At 39.8% G+C, this 18,651-nt stretch overlaps 1 protein-coding gene across 5 annotated transcripts in view; it reads right to left on the reverse strand.

Annotated features, from left to right (window-relative positions):
* Positions 1-18,651, reverse strand: part of SIRAL1 (SIR2 antiphage like 1) — a 173,327-nt gene that overhangs the window by 29,545 nt on the left and 125,131 nt on the right. For 4 of the 5 annotated variants that reach the window (XR_015241231.1, XR_015241229.1, XM_025928638.2 and 1 more), the window contains exon 1: positions 18,556-18,645. The exons of the other annotated variant lie outside the window; for it this stretch is intronic. The gene's annotated coding sequence lies outside the window, so the exon portion shown is untranslated. Of the gene's footprint in view, positions 1-18,555; positions 18,646-18,651 lie in introns of those variants that run through there. 5 annotated transcript variants of the gene reach the window in all.

An 18,651-nucleotide genomic window follows, 5' to 3' on the forward strand; every position in this document is an offset into this window, starting at 1 on the left:
AAGTCCTAAAATCAACCACATTGGTATTCCAGGCTCAAGAGCTCAGATGTTATTTGTTTCAGTTATTTTCAATTATAAAACCAAAGTAACACATAACATATATATAAGGAATAAAATTGTTCTTTCTCAATTTTTTAAAAAATTTTATTTTAGAGAGAGCCAGCATGAGTGGCGAGAGCGGCAATGAGAAAGAGAGGGGATCTTAAGCAGCCTCCACACTCAGCATGGAGCCTGATGCGGGGGATCAATCCCACAACCCTGGGATCATGAATGACCTAAGCCAAAATCAAGAGTTGAATGCTCAACTGACTGAGCCACCCAGGTGCCCCCAAAATTGTTTTAAGAAGGAATAGTAAGACACCCAAATTAAAATTTCATTTCAATTAGAAGTTGGTGACTAAAGTTGATGATTTTATCATGCAAAAAATAACTTCCTTCTTTGTCACTGCTTTCTCTCCTGTGAAGCTTCTGAGAAGGTATATCCTGAAAACAAGAACACGTGTTGCTAAGAAAGGAGACTTTTTAAAAAATTTTACTTTTGAGAGAGAGACACACAGAGGGCAAGCAGGGGAGGGGCAGAGAGACAGGGAGACACAGAATCCGAAGCAGGCTCCAGGCTCTGAGCTGTCAGCACAGAGCTCCACGCTGGGCTCAAACTCTTGAACTGTGAGATCATGACCTGAGCTGAAGTCAGATGCTTAAACGACTGAGCCACCCAGGCGCCCTGGAAGGAGACTTTTTAATAAAATATTTTCCACGTATCAAATAGTACAATCAGACAATTTCATCACAAATGACACAGACTATTCAAAGAAAATGAGATTAAGTAAATCTTTAAGGGCAAGGTTTTATGTTCTATGGAGTCCTTGAAAACTAAATCTCTCCTCTGAAGACAGTGTGGAGAAACCCTCAAGGGCTTACTGTTCTTGCCATAAGAGCACACAGGATACTGCTGCATACAAATGTAGATTCATCCCAGTTTGGGCGACCCCAGAAGATATTCTCATTACAGAGTGTTGCTCTTTGAGTTAATTTGACAAGTCTTAAAGGGAAGACTTTTCTGTCATAATAAAAATAAAAACGTTTACTAAGATTATGCCACCTAATTTCCACTCCCTGCTGCTTTTTACTTTCTTGAGGATTTCTGACTCAAACAGTACTGAGTTTGACGATTAAAAAAAAAGTTCTATTTTGACAACATGAAGTTTGGCAAATGCAGTCGGTTAAGCATCCGACTCTTGATTTTGGCTCAGGTCATGATCTCATGGTTTGTGAGATGGAGTCCCACACTGGGTTCTGTGCTGAGCGCAGAGCCTGCTTAAGATTCTGTCTCTGTCCATGCTCACTCTAAAATAAAAAAAAAACAAAAATAAAAAACAATTTTGCTCCTTACATGTGATATGCTACTTTGGTTTTGTAATTGAAAATAACTGATATAAACAATAGGGAGCCGGCTTGGGATTCTCATTCCCCCTTTGCCCCTCCCCTGCTCAGGTTCGCTCTCTGTCCAAATAAATAAATAAATAAACATTAAAAAAAAGCCCTAAGTGTATTGAATGTTAATAATGATAGGGGTGCCTGGGTGGCTCAGTCGGTTGAGCATCCGACTTTGGCTCAGGTCATGATCTCACAGCTCGTGAGTTCAAGCCCTGCATCAGGCTCTGTGCTGACAGCTCGGAGCCAGGAGCCTGCTTTGGATTCCGTGTCTCCCTCTCTCTCTGCCCCTGATCCACTCACATTCTGTCTCTGTCTCTGTCAAAAATAAATAAAATAAACATTTAAAAAAATTTTTTTTAAAAATAATGATTAAATGAATTCACGTTAACACAAGGTGAAACACCTCAGAGGTCCCCACATTGTGGGTTTGTAATCCAAATTCCATTAAACAGCAAAAACAAGGTCAGAATATAAGACACAAAGTAGATTTGTTTTACAATTACTCTTAGAGTTAACTAAAAGGAAAAGAAAATGTTCTTCAACATTAAGATAAACAAAAAAAATTACTGAGGTTCAACTTATTCATTACTTTCAAGTTCATGTTCAAGTGCACAGTTAACTTTAACAGATATAGCAGATAAAAAATAATTGAATAGGGGCACCTAAGTGGCTCAGTCGGTTAAGTGTCAGACTCTTGATTTTGGCTCAGGTCATGATCTCGCGGTTTGTGAGGATCTGTAAGTTTGAGCCTGGTGTTTGGATCTGTGCTGACAATTTGGAGCCTGGTTGTGATTCTCTATCTCCTTCTCTCTGCCCCTCCTCTGTGCTTGCTCTCTCTCTCAAAAATAAATAAATAAACATAAGAAAAATTTGAATAGACACCTATCTTAGGTTAATTATGTTAAAAACTCAGTTATCAGAATGCCCAAGAGTGATTTTAAGAATAAGCTCACTTTGAGTGTATTCAATTTCTTTTAATCTTGTCATACAATAAAGCTATAATGTCTACCAAAATGCTAGGCTCTTGAACTTCCCACTTAGAATGGCAATGGATTGGTGGCTTAAAGAGATTGTGATATTTCCTTTTAACAAAAAAGAGGGTAAGAATGCTAAATTCTTGGGTGATTCATATACAGTCCTATCTGGAGGAAGAAGGAAAAAAAGCCCTGCAATGTTTTCAAAAGCACTTCTAATTTGCAGTTCTATGAATGCATACCATTTTCCTTTTTTTCAGTGAGCATAAAGTACAGATGAACCTTGAACAATGGGGGGTACCCCAAACCCCTCTGCTCAGTCGAAAATTCACACATAACTTTTGACTCCCCCAAACCAATAATAGCCTACTGTTGACCATAGCCTTACCAGTAAATGAACAGTTGGTTAACATATATTTTGTATGTTATATGTATTATGTACTGTACTCTTATAATGAAGTAAGCTAAAGAAAATAAAATGGTAAGAAAATCACAAGGCAGAGAAAATGCATTTACAGTAGTGTCCTATATTTATCAAAAACAAATCTGTATATAATAAAACAATCTCATGTACAATTGCACCAAAAACAATAAAATATCTAGGAATAAACCTAACCAAAGAGGTGAAAGACCTGTATCCTAAAAACTCTGAAACACTGATGAAAGGAATTCAAGACAATGCAAAGAAATGGGAAGACACTCCGTGCCCATGGGTTGGAAGAACAAATATTGTTAAAATGTCTATACTACCTGGGACACGTGGGTGGCTCAGTCTGCTGAGCATCTCACTTCAGCTCAGGTTACGACCTCATGGTTCATGAGTTTGAGCCCTGCATTGGGGGCCATGCTGACAGTGCTGAGCCTGCTTTGGGTCCTAGATCTCCCTCTCTCTCTGCTCCTTCCCTTCTTGTGCTCTCTCAAAAATAAGTGAACATTAAAAAAAAATGTCCATATTACCCAAAACAATCTACAGATCTAATGCAATCCCTTTCAGTATACCAATGACATTTTTCACAGAACTAGATCAATCCTAAAATTTGTACGCAACCACAAAGGACCATGAATAGCCAAAGCAATCTTGTATAAGAAAAACAAAACTGGAAGTATCGCAGTTCCATATTTCAAGTTATGTTACAAAGCAGAAGTAATTAAAACTGTATGGAATTGCCACAGAAATAGACACATAGATCAATGAAATAGAACAGAAAACTCAGAAAGAAACTCACAATTATATGGCCACTTAATCTTCTACAAAGGAGGACTGAATACACAATGGGAGAAAGACAGTCTCTTTAACAAATGGTGTTGGAATAGCTGGACATACACATGTAAAAGAATGAAACTAGACCATTTTCTTTCACCATACACAAAAATAAAACTCAAAATGGATTAAAGACCTAAGTATGAGGGGTGCCTGAGTGGCTCAGTTGGTTAAATGTCCAGCTCTTGGTTTTGGCTCAGGTCATCATCTCATGGTTCACGAGTTCAAGTCTGGAGCTGCGCTTTTTGCTACCAGCAAGGAGCCTGCTTGGGATTCTCTCTCCCTTTCTCTCTGCCCCTCCCTCGCTCTCTTTCTCTCTCTCACAATAAATAAACTTAAAAAAAAAAAAAAAAGACCTAAATATGAGACATGAAACCATAAAAATCCTAGAAAAGAACACAGTCAGTAATTTCTCTGACACTGGCCATAGCAACATTTTTCTAGATATGTCTCTTGAGTCAAGAGAAACAAAAGCAAAAATAAACTATTAGGACTACATGAGAATAAAAAGTTTCTGCACAATGAAAGAAACAATCCACAAAACGAAAAGGCAACCTACTGAATGAGAGAAGATATTTACAAATGACATATCTGATAAAGAATTAGTATCCAAAATACATAAAGAACTGGTACAACTCAATACCCCAAAACCAAAAAATCCAATTAAAAGGGGGCAGAAGACATGAACAGACATTTCTCCCAAGACATCCAACAGACACATTAAAAATACTTAACATTACTCATCATCAGGGAAATGCAAATCAAAACTACAATGAGGTATCACCTTATACCTGGAAGAATGGCTAAAATAAACAAAACAAGAAACAGCAAGTGTTGTTAAGGATGTGGAGAAAAAGGAACCCTCTTGTACTGTTGATGGGGATGCAAATTGGTACAACCTTTGTGGAAAACAGTTGGGAAGTTCCTCAAAAAATTAAAAATAGAACTACCCTACAACCCAAGAATTGCACTACTGGGTATTTACTCAAAGAATACGAAAACACTAACTCAAAGGGATACATGCACCCCTGTTTATTGCAGCATTATTTACAATAGTCAAAACTATGAAACTAGCCCAAGTGTTCATCGATAGATGAATGGATAAAGAAAAAGTGATAGACACACACTGGAATATTATTCAGTCATAAAAAAAGAATGAAATTTTGCCGTTAGCAACAACATGGATAGAGCCAGAGGGTATAATGCTAAGTGAAATAAGTCAGTCAGAGAAAGATAAATACCATATGATCTCATTCATATGTGGAATTTAAGAAACAAAACAAAGGAGCAAAGGGGGAAAAAAAAGACAAGCCAAGAAACAGACTCTTACCTATAGAAAACTAACTGATGGTTTCCAGAGGAGTGGTGGGCAGGGAGGGGATTAAAGAGTACACTTATCATGATGAAAAAAAATCTGCATATAAGGAGACCCATACAGTTAAAACCTGTGTTGTTCAAGGGTCAACTGCAGAATGTTTTGCTTCAGAAAGTCAAAGACCCATGCTTCTGAGCATTTTCTTCAGTGATCTTACTTCAACTTCAACCTCAGGGGAAACTAGGCTAGAAACAACGAACACCAATTCACAGACAGGACTCAAATATAAAAAACAACCATGACACATTGGGAAAGGAATAGATGATAAAGAAGTTTAAGAAAGTACACAAAGATACTCTATGAAAAACAAAATTCAGAAACATGAGAAAAGATTATGGCAAGTACGGGTGGAATAACTCCAGTGATTGTCCTGGATGAACTGGTTCTTTTTAAAGCACTGTGCTTCGGAAACAAAAGACCCTGGTGGCACCTGGGTGGCCCCTTCAGTGAAGCATCTGACTTCAGCTCAGGTCATGATCTCATTCATGGGTTCAAGCCCCACACTGGGCTCTCTGCTGTCAGCACCGAGCTCGCTTCAGATCCCCTGTCCCCACCTCTCTCTGCCCCTCCCCAACTCGTGAGCATGTGTGCACTCTCTGTCAAAAGTAAACATTAATTTTTTTTTTTTAAAGGACACTGAATACATATACCAATGTAATACACTTGGTATGCATGGGACATAGGCTATACTCTATTAGATTGTTATTGCTGAGGACCTTATGAATGTAATGATTTATTTAGACTGGAAACTTAAGAAAAAACAAGGAAAACGGCACAGAGTCAAAACAGAAAATTAGACCACCTAATTAAAAAAGTTAAAAGGAAGGGTGCCTGGGTGGCTCAGTCAATTAAGCATCCAACTCTTGATTTAGGCTCAGGTCACATGATCTCAAGGTTCTGGAGTTTGAGCCTACTGAACTCTGTGCTGACAGCAAGGAGCCTGCTTGGGATTATCTCTCTGTCCCTCCCCATCCCCCACCTCTCCCTCTTCCCCTCTCTCTGTCCCTTGGTCTCTTGTGCGCTCTCCCAAAATAAACATTAAAAAAAATGTTAAAAGGATTTAGAGCTACTGAGTTTGAAAGAAATCAGGGAAGTAAACCAAATCTGCTCTTAAAGGGCACTTTCTCCCTAAGCCCAAACCTCAAGGCTACCACTGCCCTTCTTAAAGACAAGAACATTTGGCACACCCTTGCCATCTTTGCTATAAAACAAAGCCTTCTGACTTTTAATCTGGAAATGTATAAACTGGAATGTTAAGTTTCAGTTTCTACTACATGCTAGGTCTTAAAAGCATGTGATCCAACATCATTTCTTATTGATAGAAAAAGATTTTTTTTTGTTTAGCTGCCCTATGAAATTAACTTAAATTTTGTGTTACTTTGGAATTACCAGATTCAAGACATGAATCTAGGTATTCATCAATTACCATCTACATAACATTTGAAGGATGGAAATTCTATGCCCTCTTATTCATTTATTTTGGCTTATGAACTTTTTTGAAATTGAGGAGAAACTTGTTCCTAGAAAGCCAAGGAACTCCCTCCCTTCCTCTGAACACACTGGCCTCTTTCCTGGTCCTCAAACAAGCCTGGTACACTCTGGCCTTGGGGCTTTTTTTTGTATTCGTTGTTCCCTCTGCCTGGTATGCTCTTCCCAAGTTCCAAGTCGTTGCTCCAATCACACCTTCTCAATCATGCTACCCCGACCACCCTATTTAAAAGTGCAACTTCTGGGGCGCCTGGGTGGCTCAGTCGGTTGGGCGTCCGACTTCGGCTCAGGTCATGATCTCGCAGTCGGTGAGTTTGAGCCCCACATTGGGCTCTGTGCTGACAGCTCAGAGCCTGGAGCCTATTTCAGATTCTGTGTCTCCCTCTCTCTCTGACCCTCCCCCGTTCATGCTCTGTCTCTGTCTCAAAAATAAATAAACGTTAAAAATAAATAAATAAATAAATGTGCAACTTCTCCACTCAACGCATTAACTGCTCTAGTTTTTATTTCAAAACACATACCACCCTCTAACGTACTAATTATTTTTATGATTAGTATAATAAATACACTAATTATGTTTATTTTTGGTCATCTGTCTCCTCCCAGTGGGAAGTAAGCTTTTCAAAGGTAGGAATCTTTGTTTAGTTCACAATATACCCCAAGATCCTAGAACGGTACCTGGAACAGAGTAGGCATTCAGATATTTATTGAATGAATTAACTCAAATGCAAAATGCTGCTCATGATTAGAACTACAAGAATTTCCCATGACAGAAAAAGCATTTCCTACTAAGAGAAATACCCACCCCATTAATGCTTTTCTTTATTTAAGTTTATTTATTTTGAAAGAAAGAGAGTGAGGTAGCACGTGGTAGGGGCAGGGAGAGGGAGACCGAGAGAAACCCAAACAGGCTCCACACTGTCAGTGTGGAGGCTGACGTGGGGCTCGAACTCGTGAACCATGAGATAATGACCTGAGCCAAAATCAAGAGTCAGATGCTTAACCAACTGAGATAACCAGGTGCACGTCCCTCCCATTAATGCTTTTAATACAGCAAAAACCATGAAAGACCGTTTCTTTTTTAAGTGAAACATGGGAAAAGTCACATTCCTGTGAACACTTGTGTGCACAGTAAATCAACATTCAGACTATCATTTTCCAGACATGACAATGAGGGACGGTAATCTGATTCTAGCAGGCAATAGGATTTCAGACTTAAGGTTTCAAGACTATCCTCTGTCACTAATTGAACAATTTTATACATGAATCATTTTATGTTTATAACTCAAGTTTCTGATATCTAAGATGTAAACTGATTCTTAAGGGTGGATTCTTAAGGCAAGAACTCTTTCTGGCAAATGACTCAAGGACATCAGTATATCAGTATTTTGGGCTAAGATATCAGTTTCTGTATTTTATAGATTAAATCTATCTAAAGTACTTTCTTTACACATGACTAGAGAAGAAGAAAAGCTTATGTAGCAGTAAAAGGGATTTCAAAACACAAATTGGATTAAGTCATAGTTTAAAACCATTCAATGGCTTCTCACTGTGGTTAATAACATTAAACTTCTTACATCAAGGCTACAAGACAGGTTTGATCTGACATCTGCAGCCCTCTTCACAATATCCCATCCAGCCCTCTCCCTCATTCACCAGGCTCTAGAGCCACATGGGACACACACTGTCCTGGCCCACACACTGAACACGGCTCAGGGTGGTATATTCTACAAGTATTTCTGGCTCCATCCCATCCTTGAATCCTCAGCTTACCTGTTACTTTACAGGGGCTGGTCATCTGCCCCCCCTCACCCCATTTGGCTCCTTATCGGCATCTCTAACACCTGCAATTATTGGCCTCTCCCTTAAGAATTAAAGCTCTTTAAAGACAAGTACAGTTGGTCTTATTTATAGTCCTATCCCCAGCCCCTAGCACAATCTCTGTTATACAGTTAAGAGTCTATACAGAGCAGTAAATGCTCAAATATTTTCTGGCTGAATGAGTATGCACCTACCATGAATTAATGTAAGGTTTAAGAGATCAAATTAAGGTCTAAAAGATACTTTTAATTCTATAAGCTGTAAAAACAAGATGAATGGGTGAAGTGTTATTTTATGCCACACAAATACCTTCTGTGACTGATATCCACCAGCTACCTGTTTACAACAAATGTTCAGCACTACACATAAAAATTCTCACCTGCTTTGGAAATCTTCGTCTTTCAGTTTTCTCCTTCCCCACCACATGAAAAGAAACTGAGTACTTTTTTTTTTTTTTTAATTTTTTTCAACGTTTTTTTATTTATTTTTGGGACAGAGAGAGACAGAGCATGAACGGGGGAGGGGCAGAGAGAGAGGGAGACACAGAATCGGAAACAGGCTCCAGGCTCCCAGCCATCAGCCCAGAGCCTAACGCGGGGCTCGAACTCACGGACACGAGAGATCGTGACCTGGCTGAAGTCGGACGCTTAACCGACTGCGCCACCCAGGCGCCCCGAAACTGAGTACTTTTGTAAAAAGTCTATAGATTTGTTTTATAAAACAAAGCTACATGCACTGAACTCTGTCCACTTCTATTCTCCTATTCTATTCTATTTATTCTACAGTTTTCCTATGGCTGGTTATGGCTACATTCTGTATATGCTTACAGAGTTGAAAATGACAGGGATTGTATTAGTCCCAAGTTGTTGAATTTTCACATTCAAAAGTCCATTAAATGCCAGGCACTATGCTAACAATGTTATTACCACCACATCCAGCTCCCCTCCACCAAACACTACATAATATTTACAATGAGCCAGGCACTGGTGTCTACACCTTAAAATGTTCACTCTTCTGTGAAGCAGACACTACTATCATCACACACCACAGACATCACAGACGATGGCATTGAATCAGAGATGTTAAGTAACTTGCTATAGGTCACACAGCTATTAATACACTGGGAGGCTAATTCCAGAGTCCATGCTGTGAACACACAATGCAACACTATTCCACAAAGGTGACTAAGACCATACCCTGAAGGGCCATACCCTTCAAAAGTCTTCACCTTTTAGGGGAAACAGAACTGTAAACTATTTATGACACATTGGTGCTAAGTTTAATATGTTTGTATGTGGTAAAGATTAACAGTTGTGTTCAAGGAAGATCAAGAAAAGGGGACACAGATCCCTCCATGGCAAAATTCAGTGAAATAATCAGTATTTATCTTCCTTTAGGTCTTGGAAACATCTGACACTTAATTCCATTCTCTTCTGGACATAGGATTTTCCTCCTGTCCCTCTAGAGGAAGCTCTTCTTCCTCCTCCATCTAATCCCTAAATGTTGAGGGTCCTCAGCAAACTGCTTTCAGTTCTCCATATAATCACTTCACGTATTCCCTCGCCTCCCCTTCCAGTTACTCCAATGATTTAAAATACCAACTAAATGCTAGCAACTCCCATATCTCAATCTTCAGCTCAGATCTCTCCTGTGTTTCATACCCAGGAGATACCTGGGTTACACAGTCCTTCACATACTTTAAGGTACTTTAAGACATACTTCAAACTTAAAGGTCAAAAAACAGTTCAACAATCTGTTCCTTATCATGTGGTGTTAGGTCTATGACCCGTAGAAGTAATCTCTGGGTCACAGGGTTACAGGTGATTATTTCCCTCTTTCTGTTGCAAGCACCAACACAATTATTTTTTGATTTTGAAAAAACTATCATATACTTTAGGAATGTACTTAGAAAGCAATTTCAACCATCCTTAAGAACAAGAGAATGATAAATGACAGGCAACTCAGGAAAGTGGTTTTAGCTTCTAACCTTAATCTGGCTTGATATTCTTTTCAGGATATTTGCTTTTTTCTAACAAAAATTAACTCAAAAATATTCTCTTTGATCTGGAAATGAACTTCAAGATGAAAGCATTATTTAGACCCGAACCAAGAATCTGAAAGCTAAAAAAAAAAAAAAGAAAAAAAAAGAAAAGGTATCATCTGTCACAGAGGCCACCAGAACAACTAGAAAGATCAGGCTAAGGGAGAAGAAACAGCTTTAAAAGCACTGCTTTGCTGAGCAGGTAGCATCAGTGTTAAAAAGTAGCAGTGAAAAAAACTGAGGAAATAAAATAGGTGAGAGAAAAAAAGGTTAGGAAGACCTAAAAACATACTTTGTTAAAAGTGCAAAGGAGGTCAGTGCTAGATGGAGGGAGGACCTGGAGGGAGAAGCAAGAGTGGGCTGAGCAGCTTGAGCCCAAGGGACATGGACACTTTATCTGGCATAAGAAAGCACCCCTCCTCCTTGACCAGAGAGGAAAAGGTCCCCCCTAGGCCCTGCAGGAAATATGTTAAGTACAGTAAAGTACAAAGAGCAAATGAAAACCACCCTGTAATCCTACCTGGAGATAACAACTGCTGACATTTTGGTTTATGTGTTGATATTTTGGCAGTTTTCAAGAGAAACTCTCGGAGAAAGTGCAAGCATCCTGGTTTCATGCTCATCAATTCAAAAAAACTTTGCTAGAGTTTGCAGTTGCTTTTACACTGTAAATTTTCTATATTACACACCAGCTCCTCTTTTCGTTTTTCTTTCAACTTTTCTTCATTTATCTTATTTTTCTTTCAACTTTTCTTCATTTATCTAGTAGTAAAATGAACTTTGAACAGTACTCAAATAGCTCACGGATTCATCAAAAGAGCAGCAGTAGAGGTTTCTACAGAATAAAGCAGCAGTACATTCCTAGCCTGAGGGCAGTGAGGAAATCAGGATGAATGGCAACTGGGAGGGAGTGTGAGGAAGGCTAGATCCTGCCCAGTCCAGGAGCACATGGCTTCATGCAATCTACAAAACTGAGGGGTGAAGCACTAAGCTCTTCTCACATGCAGGGCTTGCCATTATTTGGGGGTTGATATTCATTCTGGCAATAGATCTTAAACCTACTCCAATGCGGAGAGCAAAAGCTGAAAAACTTTAATGGGTCCTCTTTGAAGTTATCCTATCCACATAGCAAGAATAGATATTATGAAAAAGAATCAAAGAAAAAGAAGAGATGGAGAGGGACACAAATCAGAGGAATAATAGAAGAAAATGTCCCAGAACTGAAGGACATGAATTCCCAGAATGAAAAAGTCCACTGAATACCCAGAACAACAGTTGAGGAAAGACTCACACCATGGTATGTCATCAAAAGATTCCAGAACATCAGGGACAGAATATTCTCAAAGCTTCCAGTAAGAGAGGGGGAAAAAAAAACCCAATAAAATGAGGTCTCATAAAAAAAGGATTTGAATTGCTATGTCTGTAGAGCAATTGCAGATACCAGATTGTACAGCCATGCCTTCAAAATTCTGAGGGAAAATTACTTCCAACCTAGAATTCTGCAACATTTCCAAACTATCAAACAAGTGTGTGGGTAAATACTTCTTAGGAAATAAAGATGTAAGCCAAGAAATGGGACATGGGTGACAGCCCATGTTCCTGAATGATATACCTGGATAGTAGTTCTCCATAGGAAACATCAAGTAACACATCTGAGCTCACAGAAAAGGTTACTGGTAAGAATGTGACAATTATGTTTGAGCATCTGGAAAAAAATTAACGGTATGTAGGTATGTGGGGAAAAAACAGGCAAAGGTCAACCTAAACACAAGAGTGGAGCTGAGACAAATCATCTAGCTCAACAGGCCAAACACTGGAGGGAGAAAAAAGCAAGAAATAACATATCAAATGATTTAGAGGGGTGCCTGGGTGGTTCAGTCCATTAAGCGTCCGACTCTTGATTTTGGCCCAGGTTGTGATCTCAGGGCTGTGAGACTGAGCCCCAGCTGGGGCTCCATGCCAAGCACGGAGCCTGCTTGGGATTCTCTCTCTCCCTCCCGTGCACAGCCACGCACTCTCTCACCCAAAATAAACAAACATTTAAAAAAAAAAGAAAGAAAGAAAGAAATATGAAGATAATACCTAAGGAAAGAAAAAAAAAAATAACAGAGGGGCTACCTCTAAAGAATGAGATTATGAGGTGGGGAGAATGGAGGGAATGGCTTTTTTTCCCATTAAGTCTTTTAGCACTACCTGACTCTTTAAACCATACACGTGAATTACTTTGATAAAAAACAAAATTAAAATGGGGAAATGTTGCCTAGTATACTGGGATCAGTAGACTCCAGCGTGGATTTGGTTTTCTTTCTTTTTTTTAATTTTTAAATTTTTTTTTAGTGTTTATTTTTGAGAGAGAGAGAGAGAGAGACAGACAGACAGACAGCGAGCGAGGGAGGGGCAGAGAGAGGGAGACACAGAATCCAAAGCAAGCTCCAGGCTGAGCTGTCAGCACAGAGCCCAATGCGGGGCTCAAACTCACAAACCACGAGATCATAACCTTAGCCGAAGTCAGAGGCACTCAACCGACTGAGTCACCCAGGCACCCCTGTATTTGGTTTTCTAACTCAGTTACACTACAGCTCTCCTACTAACTGCTAGTGGAGGTTATTTTCATTACCCTAACAGTATTATTAAACACTTAAAGCATGTTCCAATTATTAACAACTGAAAAACACACAAACAACAATCTACTTCTTTAACTTATTGTTCAAATTTTCAAATAATGCAGAAAATAGGTTTATTCAACTTAAGCAACTAGTTGTTGCAAATACCTTCTTAAATTTCTCTAGGGACCCTGACATCCTCCGGCTTTTATCCAACCACAAAGGTTGAACAGTCCCTCAATTTTCCATTGTTCATGTTCTGGAAACATGGTTTCCATGTTCACCCTTCCAATGTATATTCCTTTTCCCTTAAGATACTCTGTTCATCTTCATTTATATAAACACCACAAAATACATATTTCTTCACAACTGAAAATACTCTAACGTAATGATCTTATTTTAACTTATAATCATGAAGTGCTGACTAATAATTTGAATATCTTCTACATGCTAGGCACCATAGCATAGGCACTAGGTTAGGTAGTATTAATTCCGTTATACATATGAAAAAACTGAAGCTGAGGAGAATTAACACTTATAAATGGCAAAGCGTGATGCAAACCTCAGTCTCTTTCTAAAAATACCAAGCTGCCTTACTTCTAGCAAGCACTGGGATTTTAGAAATCATCATTGTTCACCCCACCTGCTTTTTGGGGTGTGCAATTTAAGTAAGGTCCGAAACACTGAAGTGTATCACCTAAGTGGCAGAATTAGACTAAATTCCATACCCCTTGATTCTTACCCTGTTTAAGACCTTTTAAACAAATCTATACACCTGGTGCTATACTGTATGCAGGACATACCTAATATTTTTTGAGCTTTAACTATGTGCTAAACTCTACACGAGTGCTTTAGCCCACATTAACTCACTTACTCCTTACAGCAGTCCTAAGGCAGACATCATCCACGTTTCACAGGGTAAAAAATCTAAAGTAAGAGAAGTAACCTGCACGAGGTTACACAGCCAGCAAGTAGCAGAGCCAGGATTCCAGAACCATCTTTCTGACTCCCAAGTGTAAGCTCTAAGCCAGTGTACCAAGCACCTTTAAGGTACAGGCCACACGTCTCCTCTGAATGCCCACAGTTTTGTTCTTCTAATTAAAAGAATATGCATGATATGCGGACTTTTCTTGAATCCCAATTCAAACAAATTAACTATTAAAAAGAGAAACCCAACTGAAAATGTGTCAACTGCTTGCTTGATGATACTAAGAAATATACTGAAAGGGTGATAATGGTGTTGTGGTTTTGGTAAAAACCAGTGCTTACCTTTTATAGATACATACTGACGTGTTTACCAATGGTTTAAAACCATCTCAGAGACCAGGGTAGGGTGGAAAACAAGAGTGGCCCTGTATTGGCTGGTTGTAGAAACTGGCAGATGGAAACATGGGGTTCATTATATTCTCTACTTCTATAAATGTGTGAATTTACAATTAAGGATAAAAATGCAAGATTAAAAAAACCTGAGAAAAAAACATTTTAACCATATTTGGGAAACAGAGCTATGAATGATTTTTTCCCATCTTTTTTTGTTACTATTTTACACATTTTTTGTATTACTTTTATAATGGAAAACATAAAATACACTTTTTAAAGAAATTCTCTATCTTCTAAAGAGGCAGAGCAAAACTGCCCATAATCTAATTAGGTCAAAACACTGTGACAAAAGCATTCCCCATCTCTTCATCAATTAACTACTTTTTACAAACTTTTAGAAGGGCCACTTTGTAAGGATAAGTATGATCCTTAGATATAAACTAGCTAAGAGCATAAAGGCACATAAGAGAGAAATAAATTAGAAGCGGACTTAACAAACATAACTGATAATACAATTCCTCCCAATAGAGTTTGGGTCCAAGCCCTTGATTTTGTAACGCTGACCTTCCTAATGGTCAAACATGCTACAGGCTAGGGATCCCCTCAGCCTTTGGTGGAGTCAGGTGGGGTCAGCCTCAGCATCCAGGCCAGTTGTCCTCTGTGGGTCACCTCCAGTTTTCCTCCATGAAACAATTATTTCCACACATACCATGATATGGAAAAGTTTGGGAAGACTAGTTTAAGCCAGACCTGTCTTGAGCATCATTCAAGAGCCGAATAAAAGTACAACGAGGGGTAGGAGGATAACGGAATCTCTAAAATGCTGATATGGAAAAAAGAACTAACATCCAGAGTATAGGTTATAACACAATGTTTTAGAAAACCACTGTTTTCTAATATATATATATATATATTTTTTTTTTCTCTTTCTATCTGTACTCTCTCTTATGCCCCACTTAGGAAATCATAAGGTATATTCCAGCACCAAAGAGGTGGGTGACCCCCAAATATAAATGTTAGCTCAGTGGCTCTGGCGACAAGAGCAGAATCCTGATTCTCTGTGCTTATGCTAAATGTATGCAAGACAAGTCTGAAATGAATCCCATTTGTTAAGAAAGTACTTAAGTGTCAATGGAAAATCTTCAACAAATCGAAGCTTAGAGCCCAAATGACTTGGTTCACAGGAGCTGAGCTGGGACTAGTACCCAGATCTCCCAGCTGCCAACAACTTCACTTTCCTGGACACCTCCAGGGAGCTCCTGCTAATTGCTTCCTTGAATCTAAAACCATAAAATGATATCCACATACTTCCTGCTCTTGAGGGAACTGAATTGCTGGTTAATCTGCAACTAGCAAATCACTGTTTAAGGAGCCAGAATCTACCTTCATGCCACTAATCAATCTTCACTTTGTGATATTCAAACACAAGTTCCTTTATTAGTTAGTCACTCTTTGTTTATATTTGTGAAATAAAAAGGTGACCATGTTCTTGCACAGCAGGAAATGCCCTCAAAAATGAATTATCAAGTGCTTCTTTATATTTTTTTTTTCAATGTTTATTTATTTTTGGGACAGAGAGAGACAGAGCATGAATGGGGGAGGGGCAGAGAGAGAGGGAGACACAGAATCGGAAGCAGGCTCCAGGCTCTGAGCTGTTAGCACAGAGCTTGATACAGGGCTTGAACTTACAAACAGTGAAATATGACCTGAGCGGAAGTCAGACACTTAACCGACTGAACCACCCAGGTGCCCCTCAAGTGCTTCTTTAAATGGTTATTTTGGGGGAACACATTATGACATACCAAAATCTATGCAAAAAAGTCATGTTTGTACTCTCTAAGAATGAAGATACCACCACACCCCTCTAGTAGAATTTGCTTCCTTGTACTGAGAAAACAGTACAGACTTGCTTCCTGGCTGTACAGAAAGGAGGCAATATAGCGTTAAGATACAATATAGCATTACAAAAACAAAAGACAGAAAATATATTTGCATAAGTTCTTGTATATGCAGAGAGCGGCTCTACTTTAAATGACCAAATGCCTAGACTCCTAGGAGAAGCATTAAGATCTAACTTCTGTACCCATATTGGCTAAAGCTGTACTGCGAAAACAAGCAAACAAACAAAACCTTTGAACTCTTCAAATATCTTACAGTTACAAAAAGAAAAATCTGAAAGTTCTTTCTTCAGAAAAAAAGTGACCAGTTTTTTTATTCTTCAGTATTACAGTTTGTACCTTGGGTTACCCTGAAACCCAAGAACACAAGCTCTGTTGTCACCAGCATTGACATCTGAGTTGGTTCATTTGTTTCGTGCTACAGAATGCCAATTCTGCAAGAACAGGTGTCATTTCTTGAATGCCAAGCAGAGGTTAAGGCAGAAACAGCCCTTACACAAAATTATAAAAATACTATACCTAAAACAAGTTCATAATTAACACAAGGATCTGAATTTAAATCCTGACATCCATATTTCAGAGTCCTTGGAAAAGGAGGCTTCATGTCCCTAACTGAAATTAATAAAATTTGAACCTGCATCTGGAGCATATCAGTAAAAGATAGTAATTCTCACCTTTTACAGATCTATGTCTTACCTGTAAATGTGAAGAAAAAAAAAAAAGAAGAAAAGTTGTTTTCCAAACTCCCTCAGGATTCTTCAAATTTATATCGTGATCACCTGTCTTATTACAGAAACATACACAAGCCTGCCTTCCCATTCTTCATACATTTACTCCCACACTTCCATTCTTCAGGTCAAAAACTGACAGAAAGACAATTCGAATGTTCAGACACATCTAACACATGTCTGTGATGCATGCAGCCATCTAAAGAATGAATATTTGTGAGTTTACTCTGTGCCAGATGTGGGTTTCACAAAGAAAACATGAGCAATCCTCAAGGGACTCAGGCTTCAACAGCAGCTGCCAATGATACATCCTGACCTGTATTCAAAAGCAATTCAAACTCAAAGAACAGTACCGTGTAGGGGAAAAGACCACCGGATGAAGCATAACCTCTTTACTGATCGTCTAGATTGAAGTATCCCAGCTGATTTCCCTGCTATCAAAGCCTTCCTCTCTTTAGTCTGTCTTGCATTCAACTGCCAGATTCATTTCTAGAATTCCAACTTCAAGGAGTCTCTCTCCTGCTCAAGAAGCTTCAAACACTCAATACTTATCACATCTAGCTCAAACGCTTCTTCAACTTAAAGTTTTCCATAGGTTAGCTCCACTTACTTGTTCAACTTTATTGCATGCCCAATATGGCTCCCTTCTGCCCGTCCCTTTCGAAGGAGCGTAATCGCAAACCTAATTCCACTACCTACACTAACTCCTCAGGGAACCTTCATTCTAAGCAGTCTTAAAAATTGTGTCCTCTAGTGTCGGTACAGATCCATTGGTTTTACAAACAGCTCTTCGGAACTCGCCACTAGGTTTCTTAACAAATGGCAGGTATGTCCCGAGATACTTTTTCCATTATCACCCCCAACCAGATGTTCATCTTTTCGGCCACCCCCGGGGTGAAGTCACAGGGAGTCGCTTACAGTTTGGGCATGAGAGTCCCAACACCGCACCTTGTTAAGAGAGGGAGAAAGGGTCTAGGGCGGTTGCAAAGTAGGGAGGGGAAAAAAAAAAATGAAGGAAGCAGCAAAGGGAAAGGAAGGTGCGTGCTCTGTACTGTATTTTCAGTCTTTGGAAGGAGCAGGGAGAGCGTAGGGGGAGAGGAGACTCCAAAACAAACAAACAAAAAATGAATTCTTGAAGAGTAACATAAGAAACTCAAGGTATTCCCAAGGAGGAAATACGGGCTGGGGCCCCTGGGTAACGGAGGGGCTCCCCATCATCCCCGGGAGAGAAGGACAGGTTACAACCTGAAACAAAGAGGAGGTGAGGGGTGGAGAGGCTACAGAGATCCGGGCATCTCCGAAGGTCGAACGGCAAGGAAATGAGAGGTGACACGACGCGTCCCTCAGGGGACTCGCCGGGCACCAGGGATGTGGTTGCCAAGAGGGACGAGGTAAGCGCCCAAGAAGGCTCTGGGGCGAGCGTTTATGGGGCATCGCTTCCACGGGGCGCGGGGGCGGGGAAGTGTTCGTGAGTGGGATCTTCTCGCAAAGGGAGAAACGGTTCCCAGTGCAATGCTCTCCGAGAACAGAAACCCCAGAGTCGTGAAAACGTTAAAGCGTTGATGAACCGGCATTTCCCAGCCCGAGCCTGCCTTCCCAACACACTCACCGAGTCTCCTCCAAACGCCACCGCTCCAGCTGCAGCTACCGGCCGGCGCAGCCGCACTCTGCGCGCACCGCCCCATGTGACTCGGCCGAGAGCCCG

Source organism: Puma concolor, chromosome D1 (assembly GCF_028749965.1).
Source record: "Puma concolor isolate L17-30 chromosome D1, mPumCon1.1.hap2, whole genome shotgun sequence".
NCBI classification, from domain to species: Eukaryota; Metazoa; Chordata; class Mammalia; order Carnivora; family Felidae; genus Puma; species Puma concolor.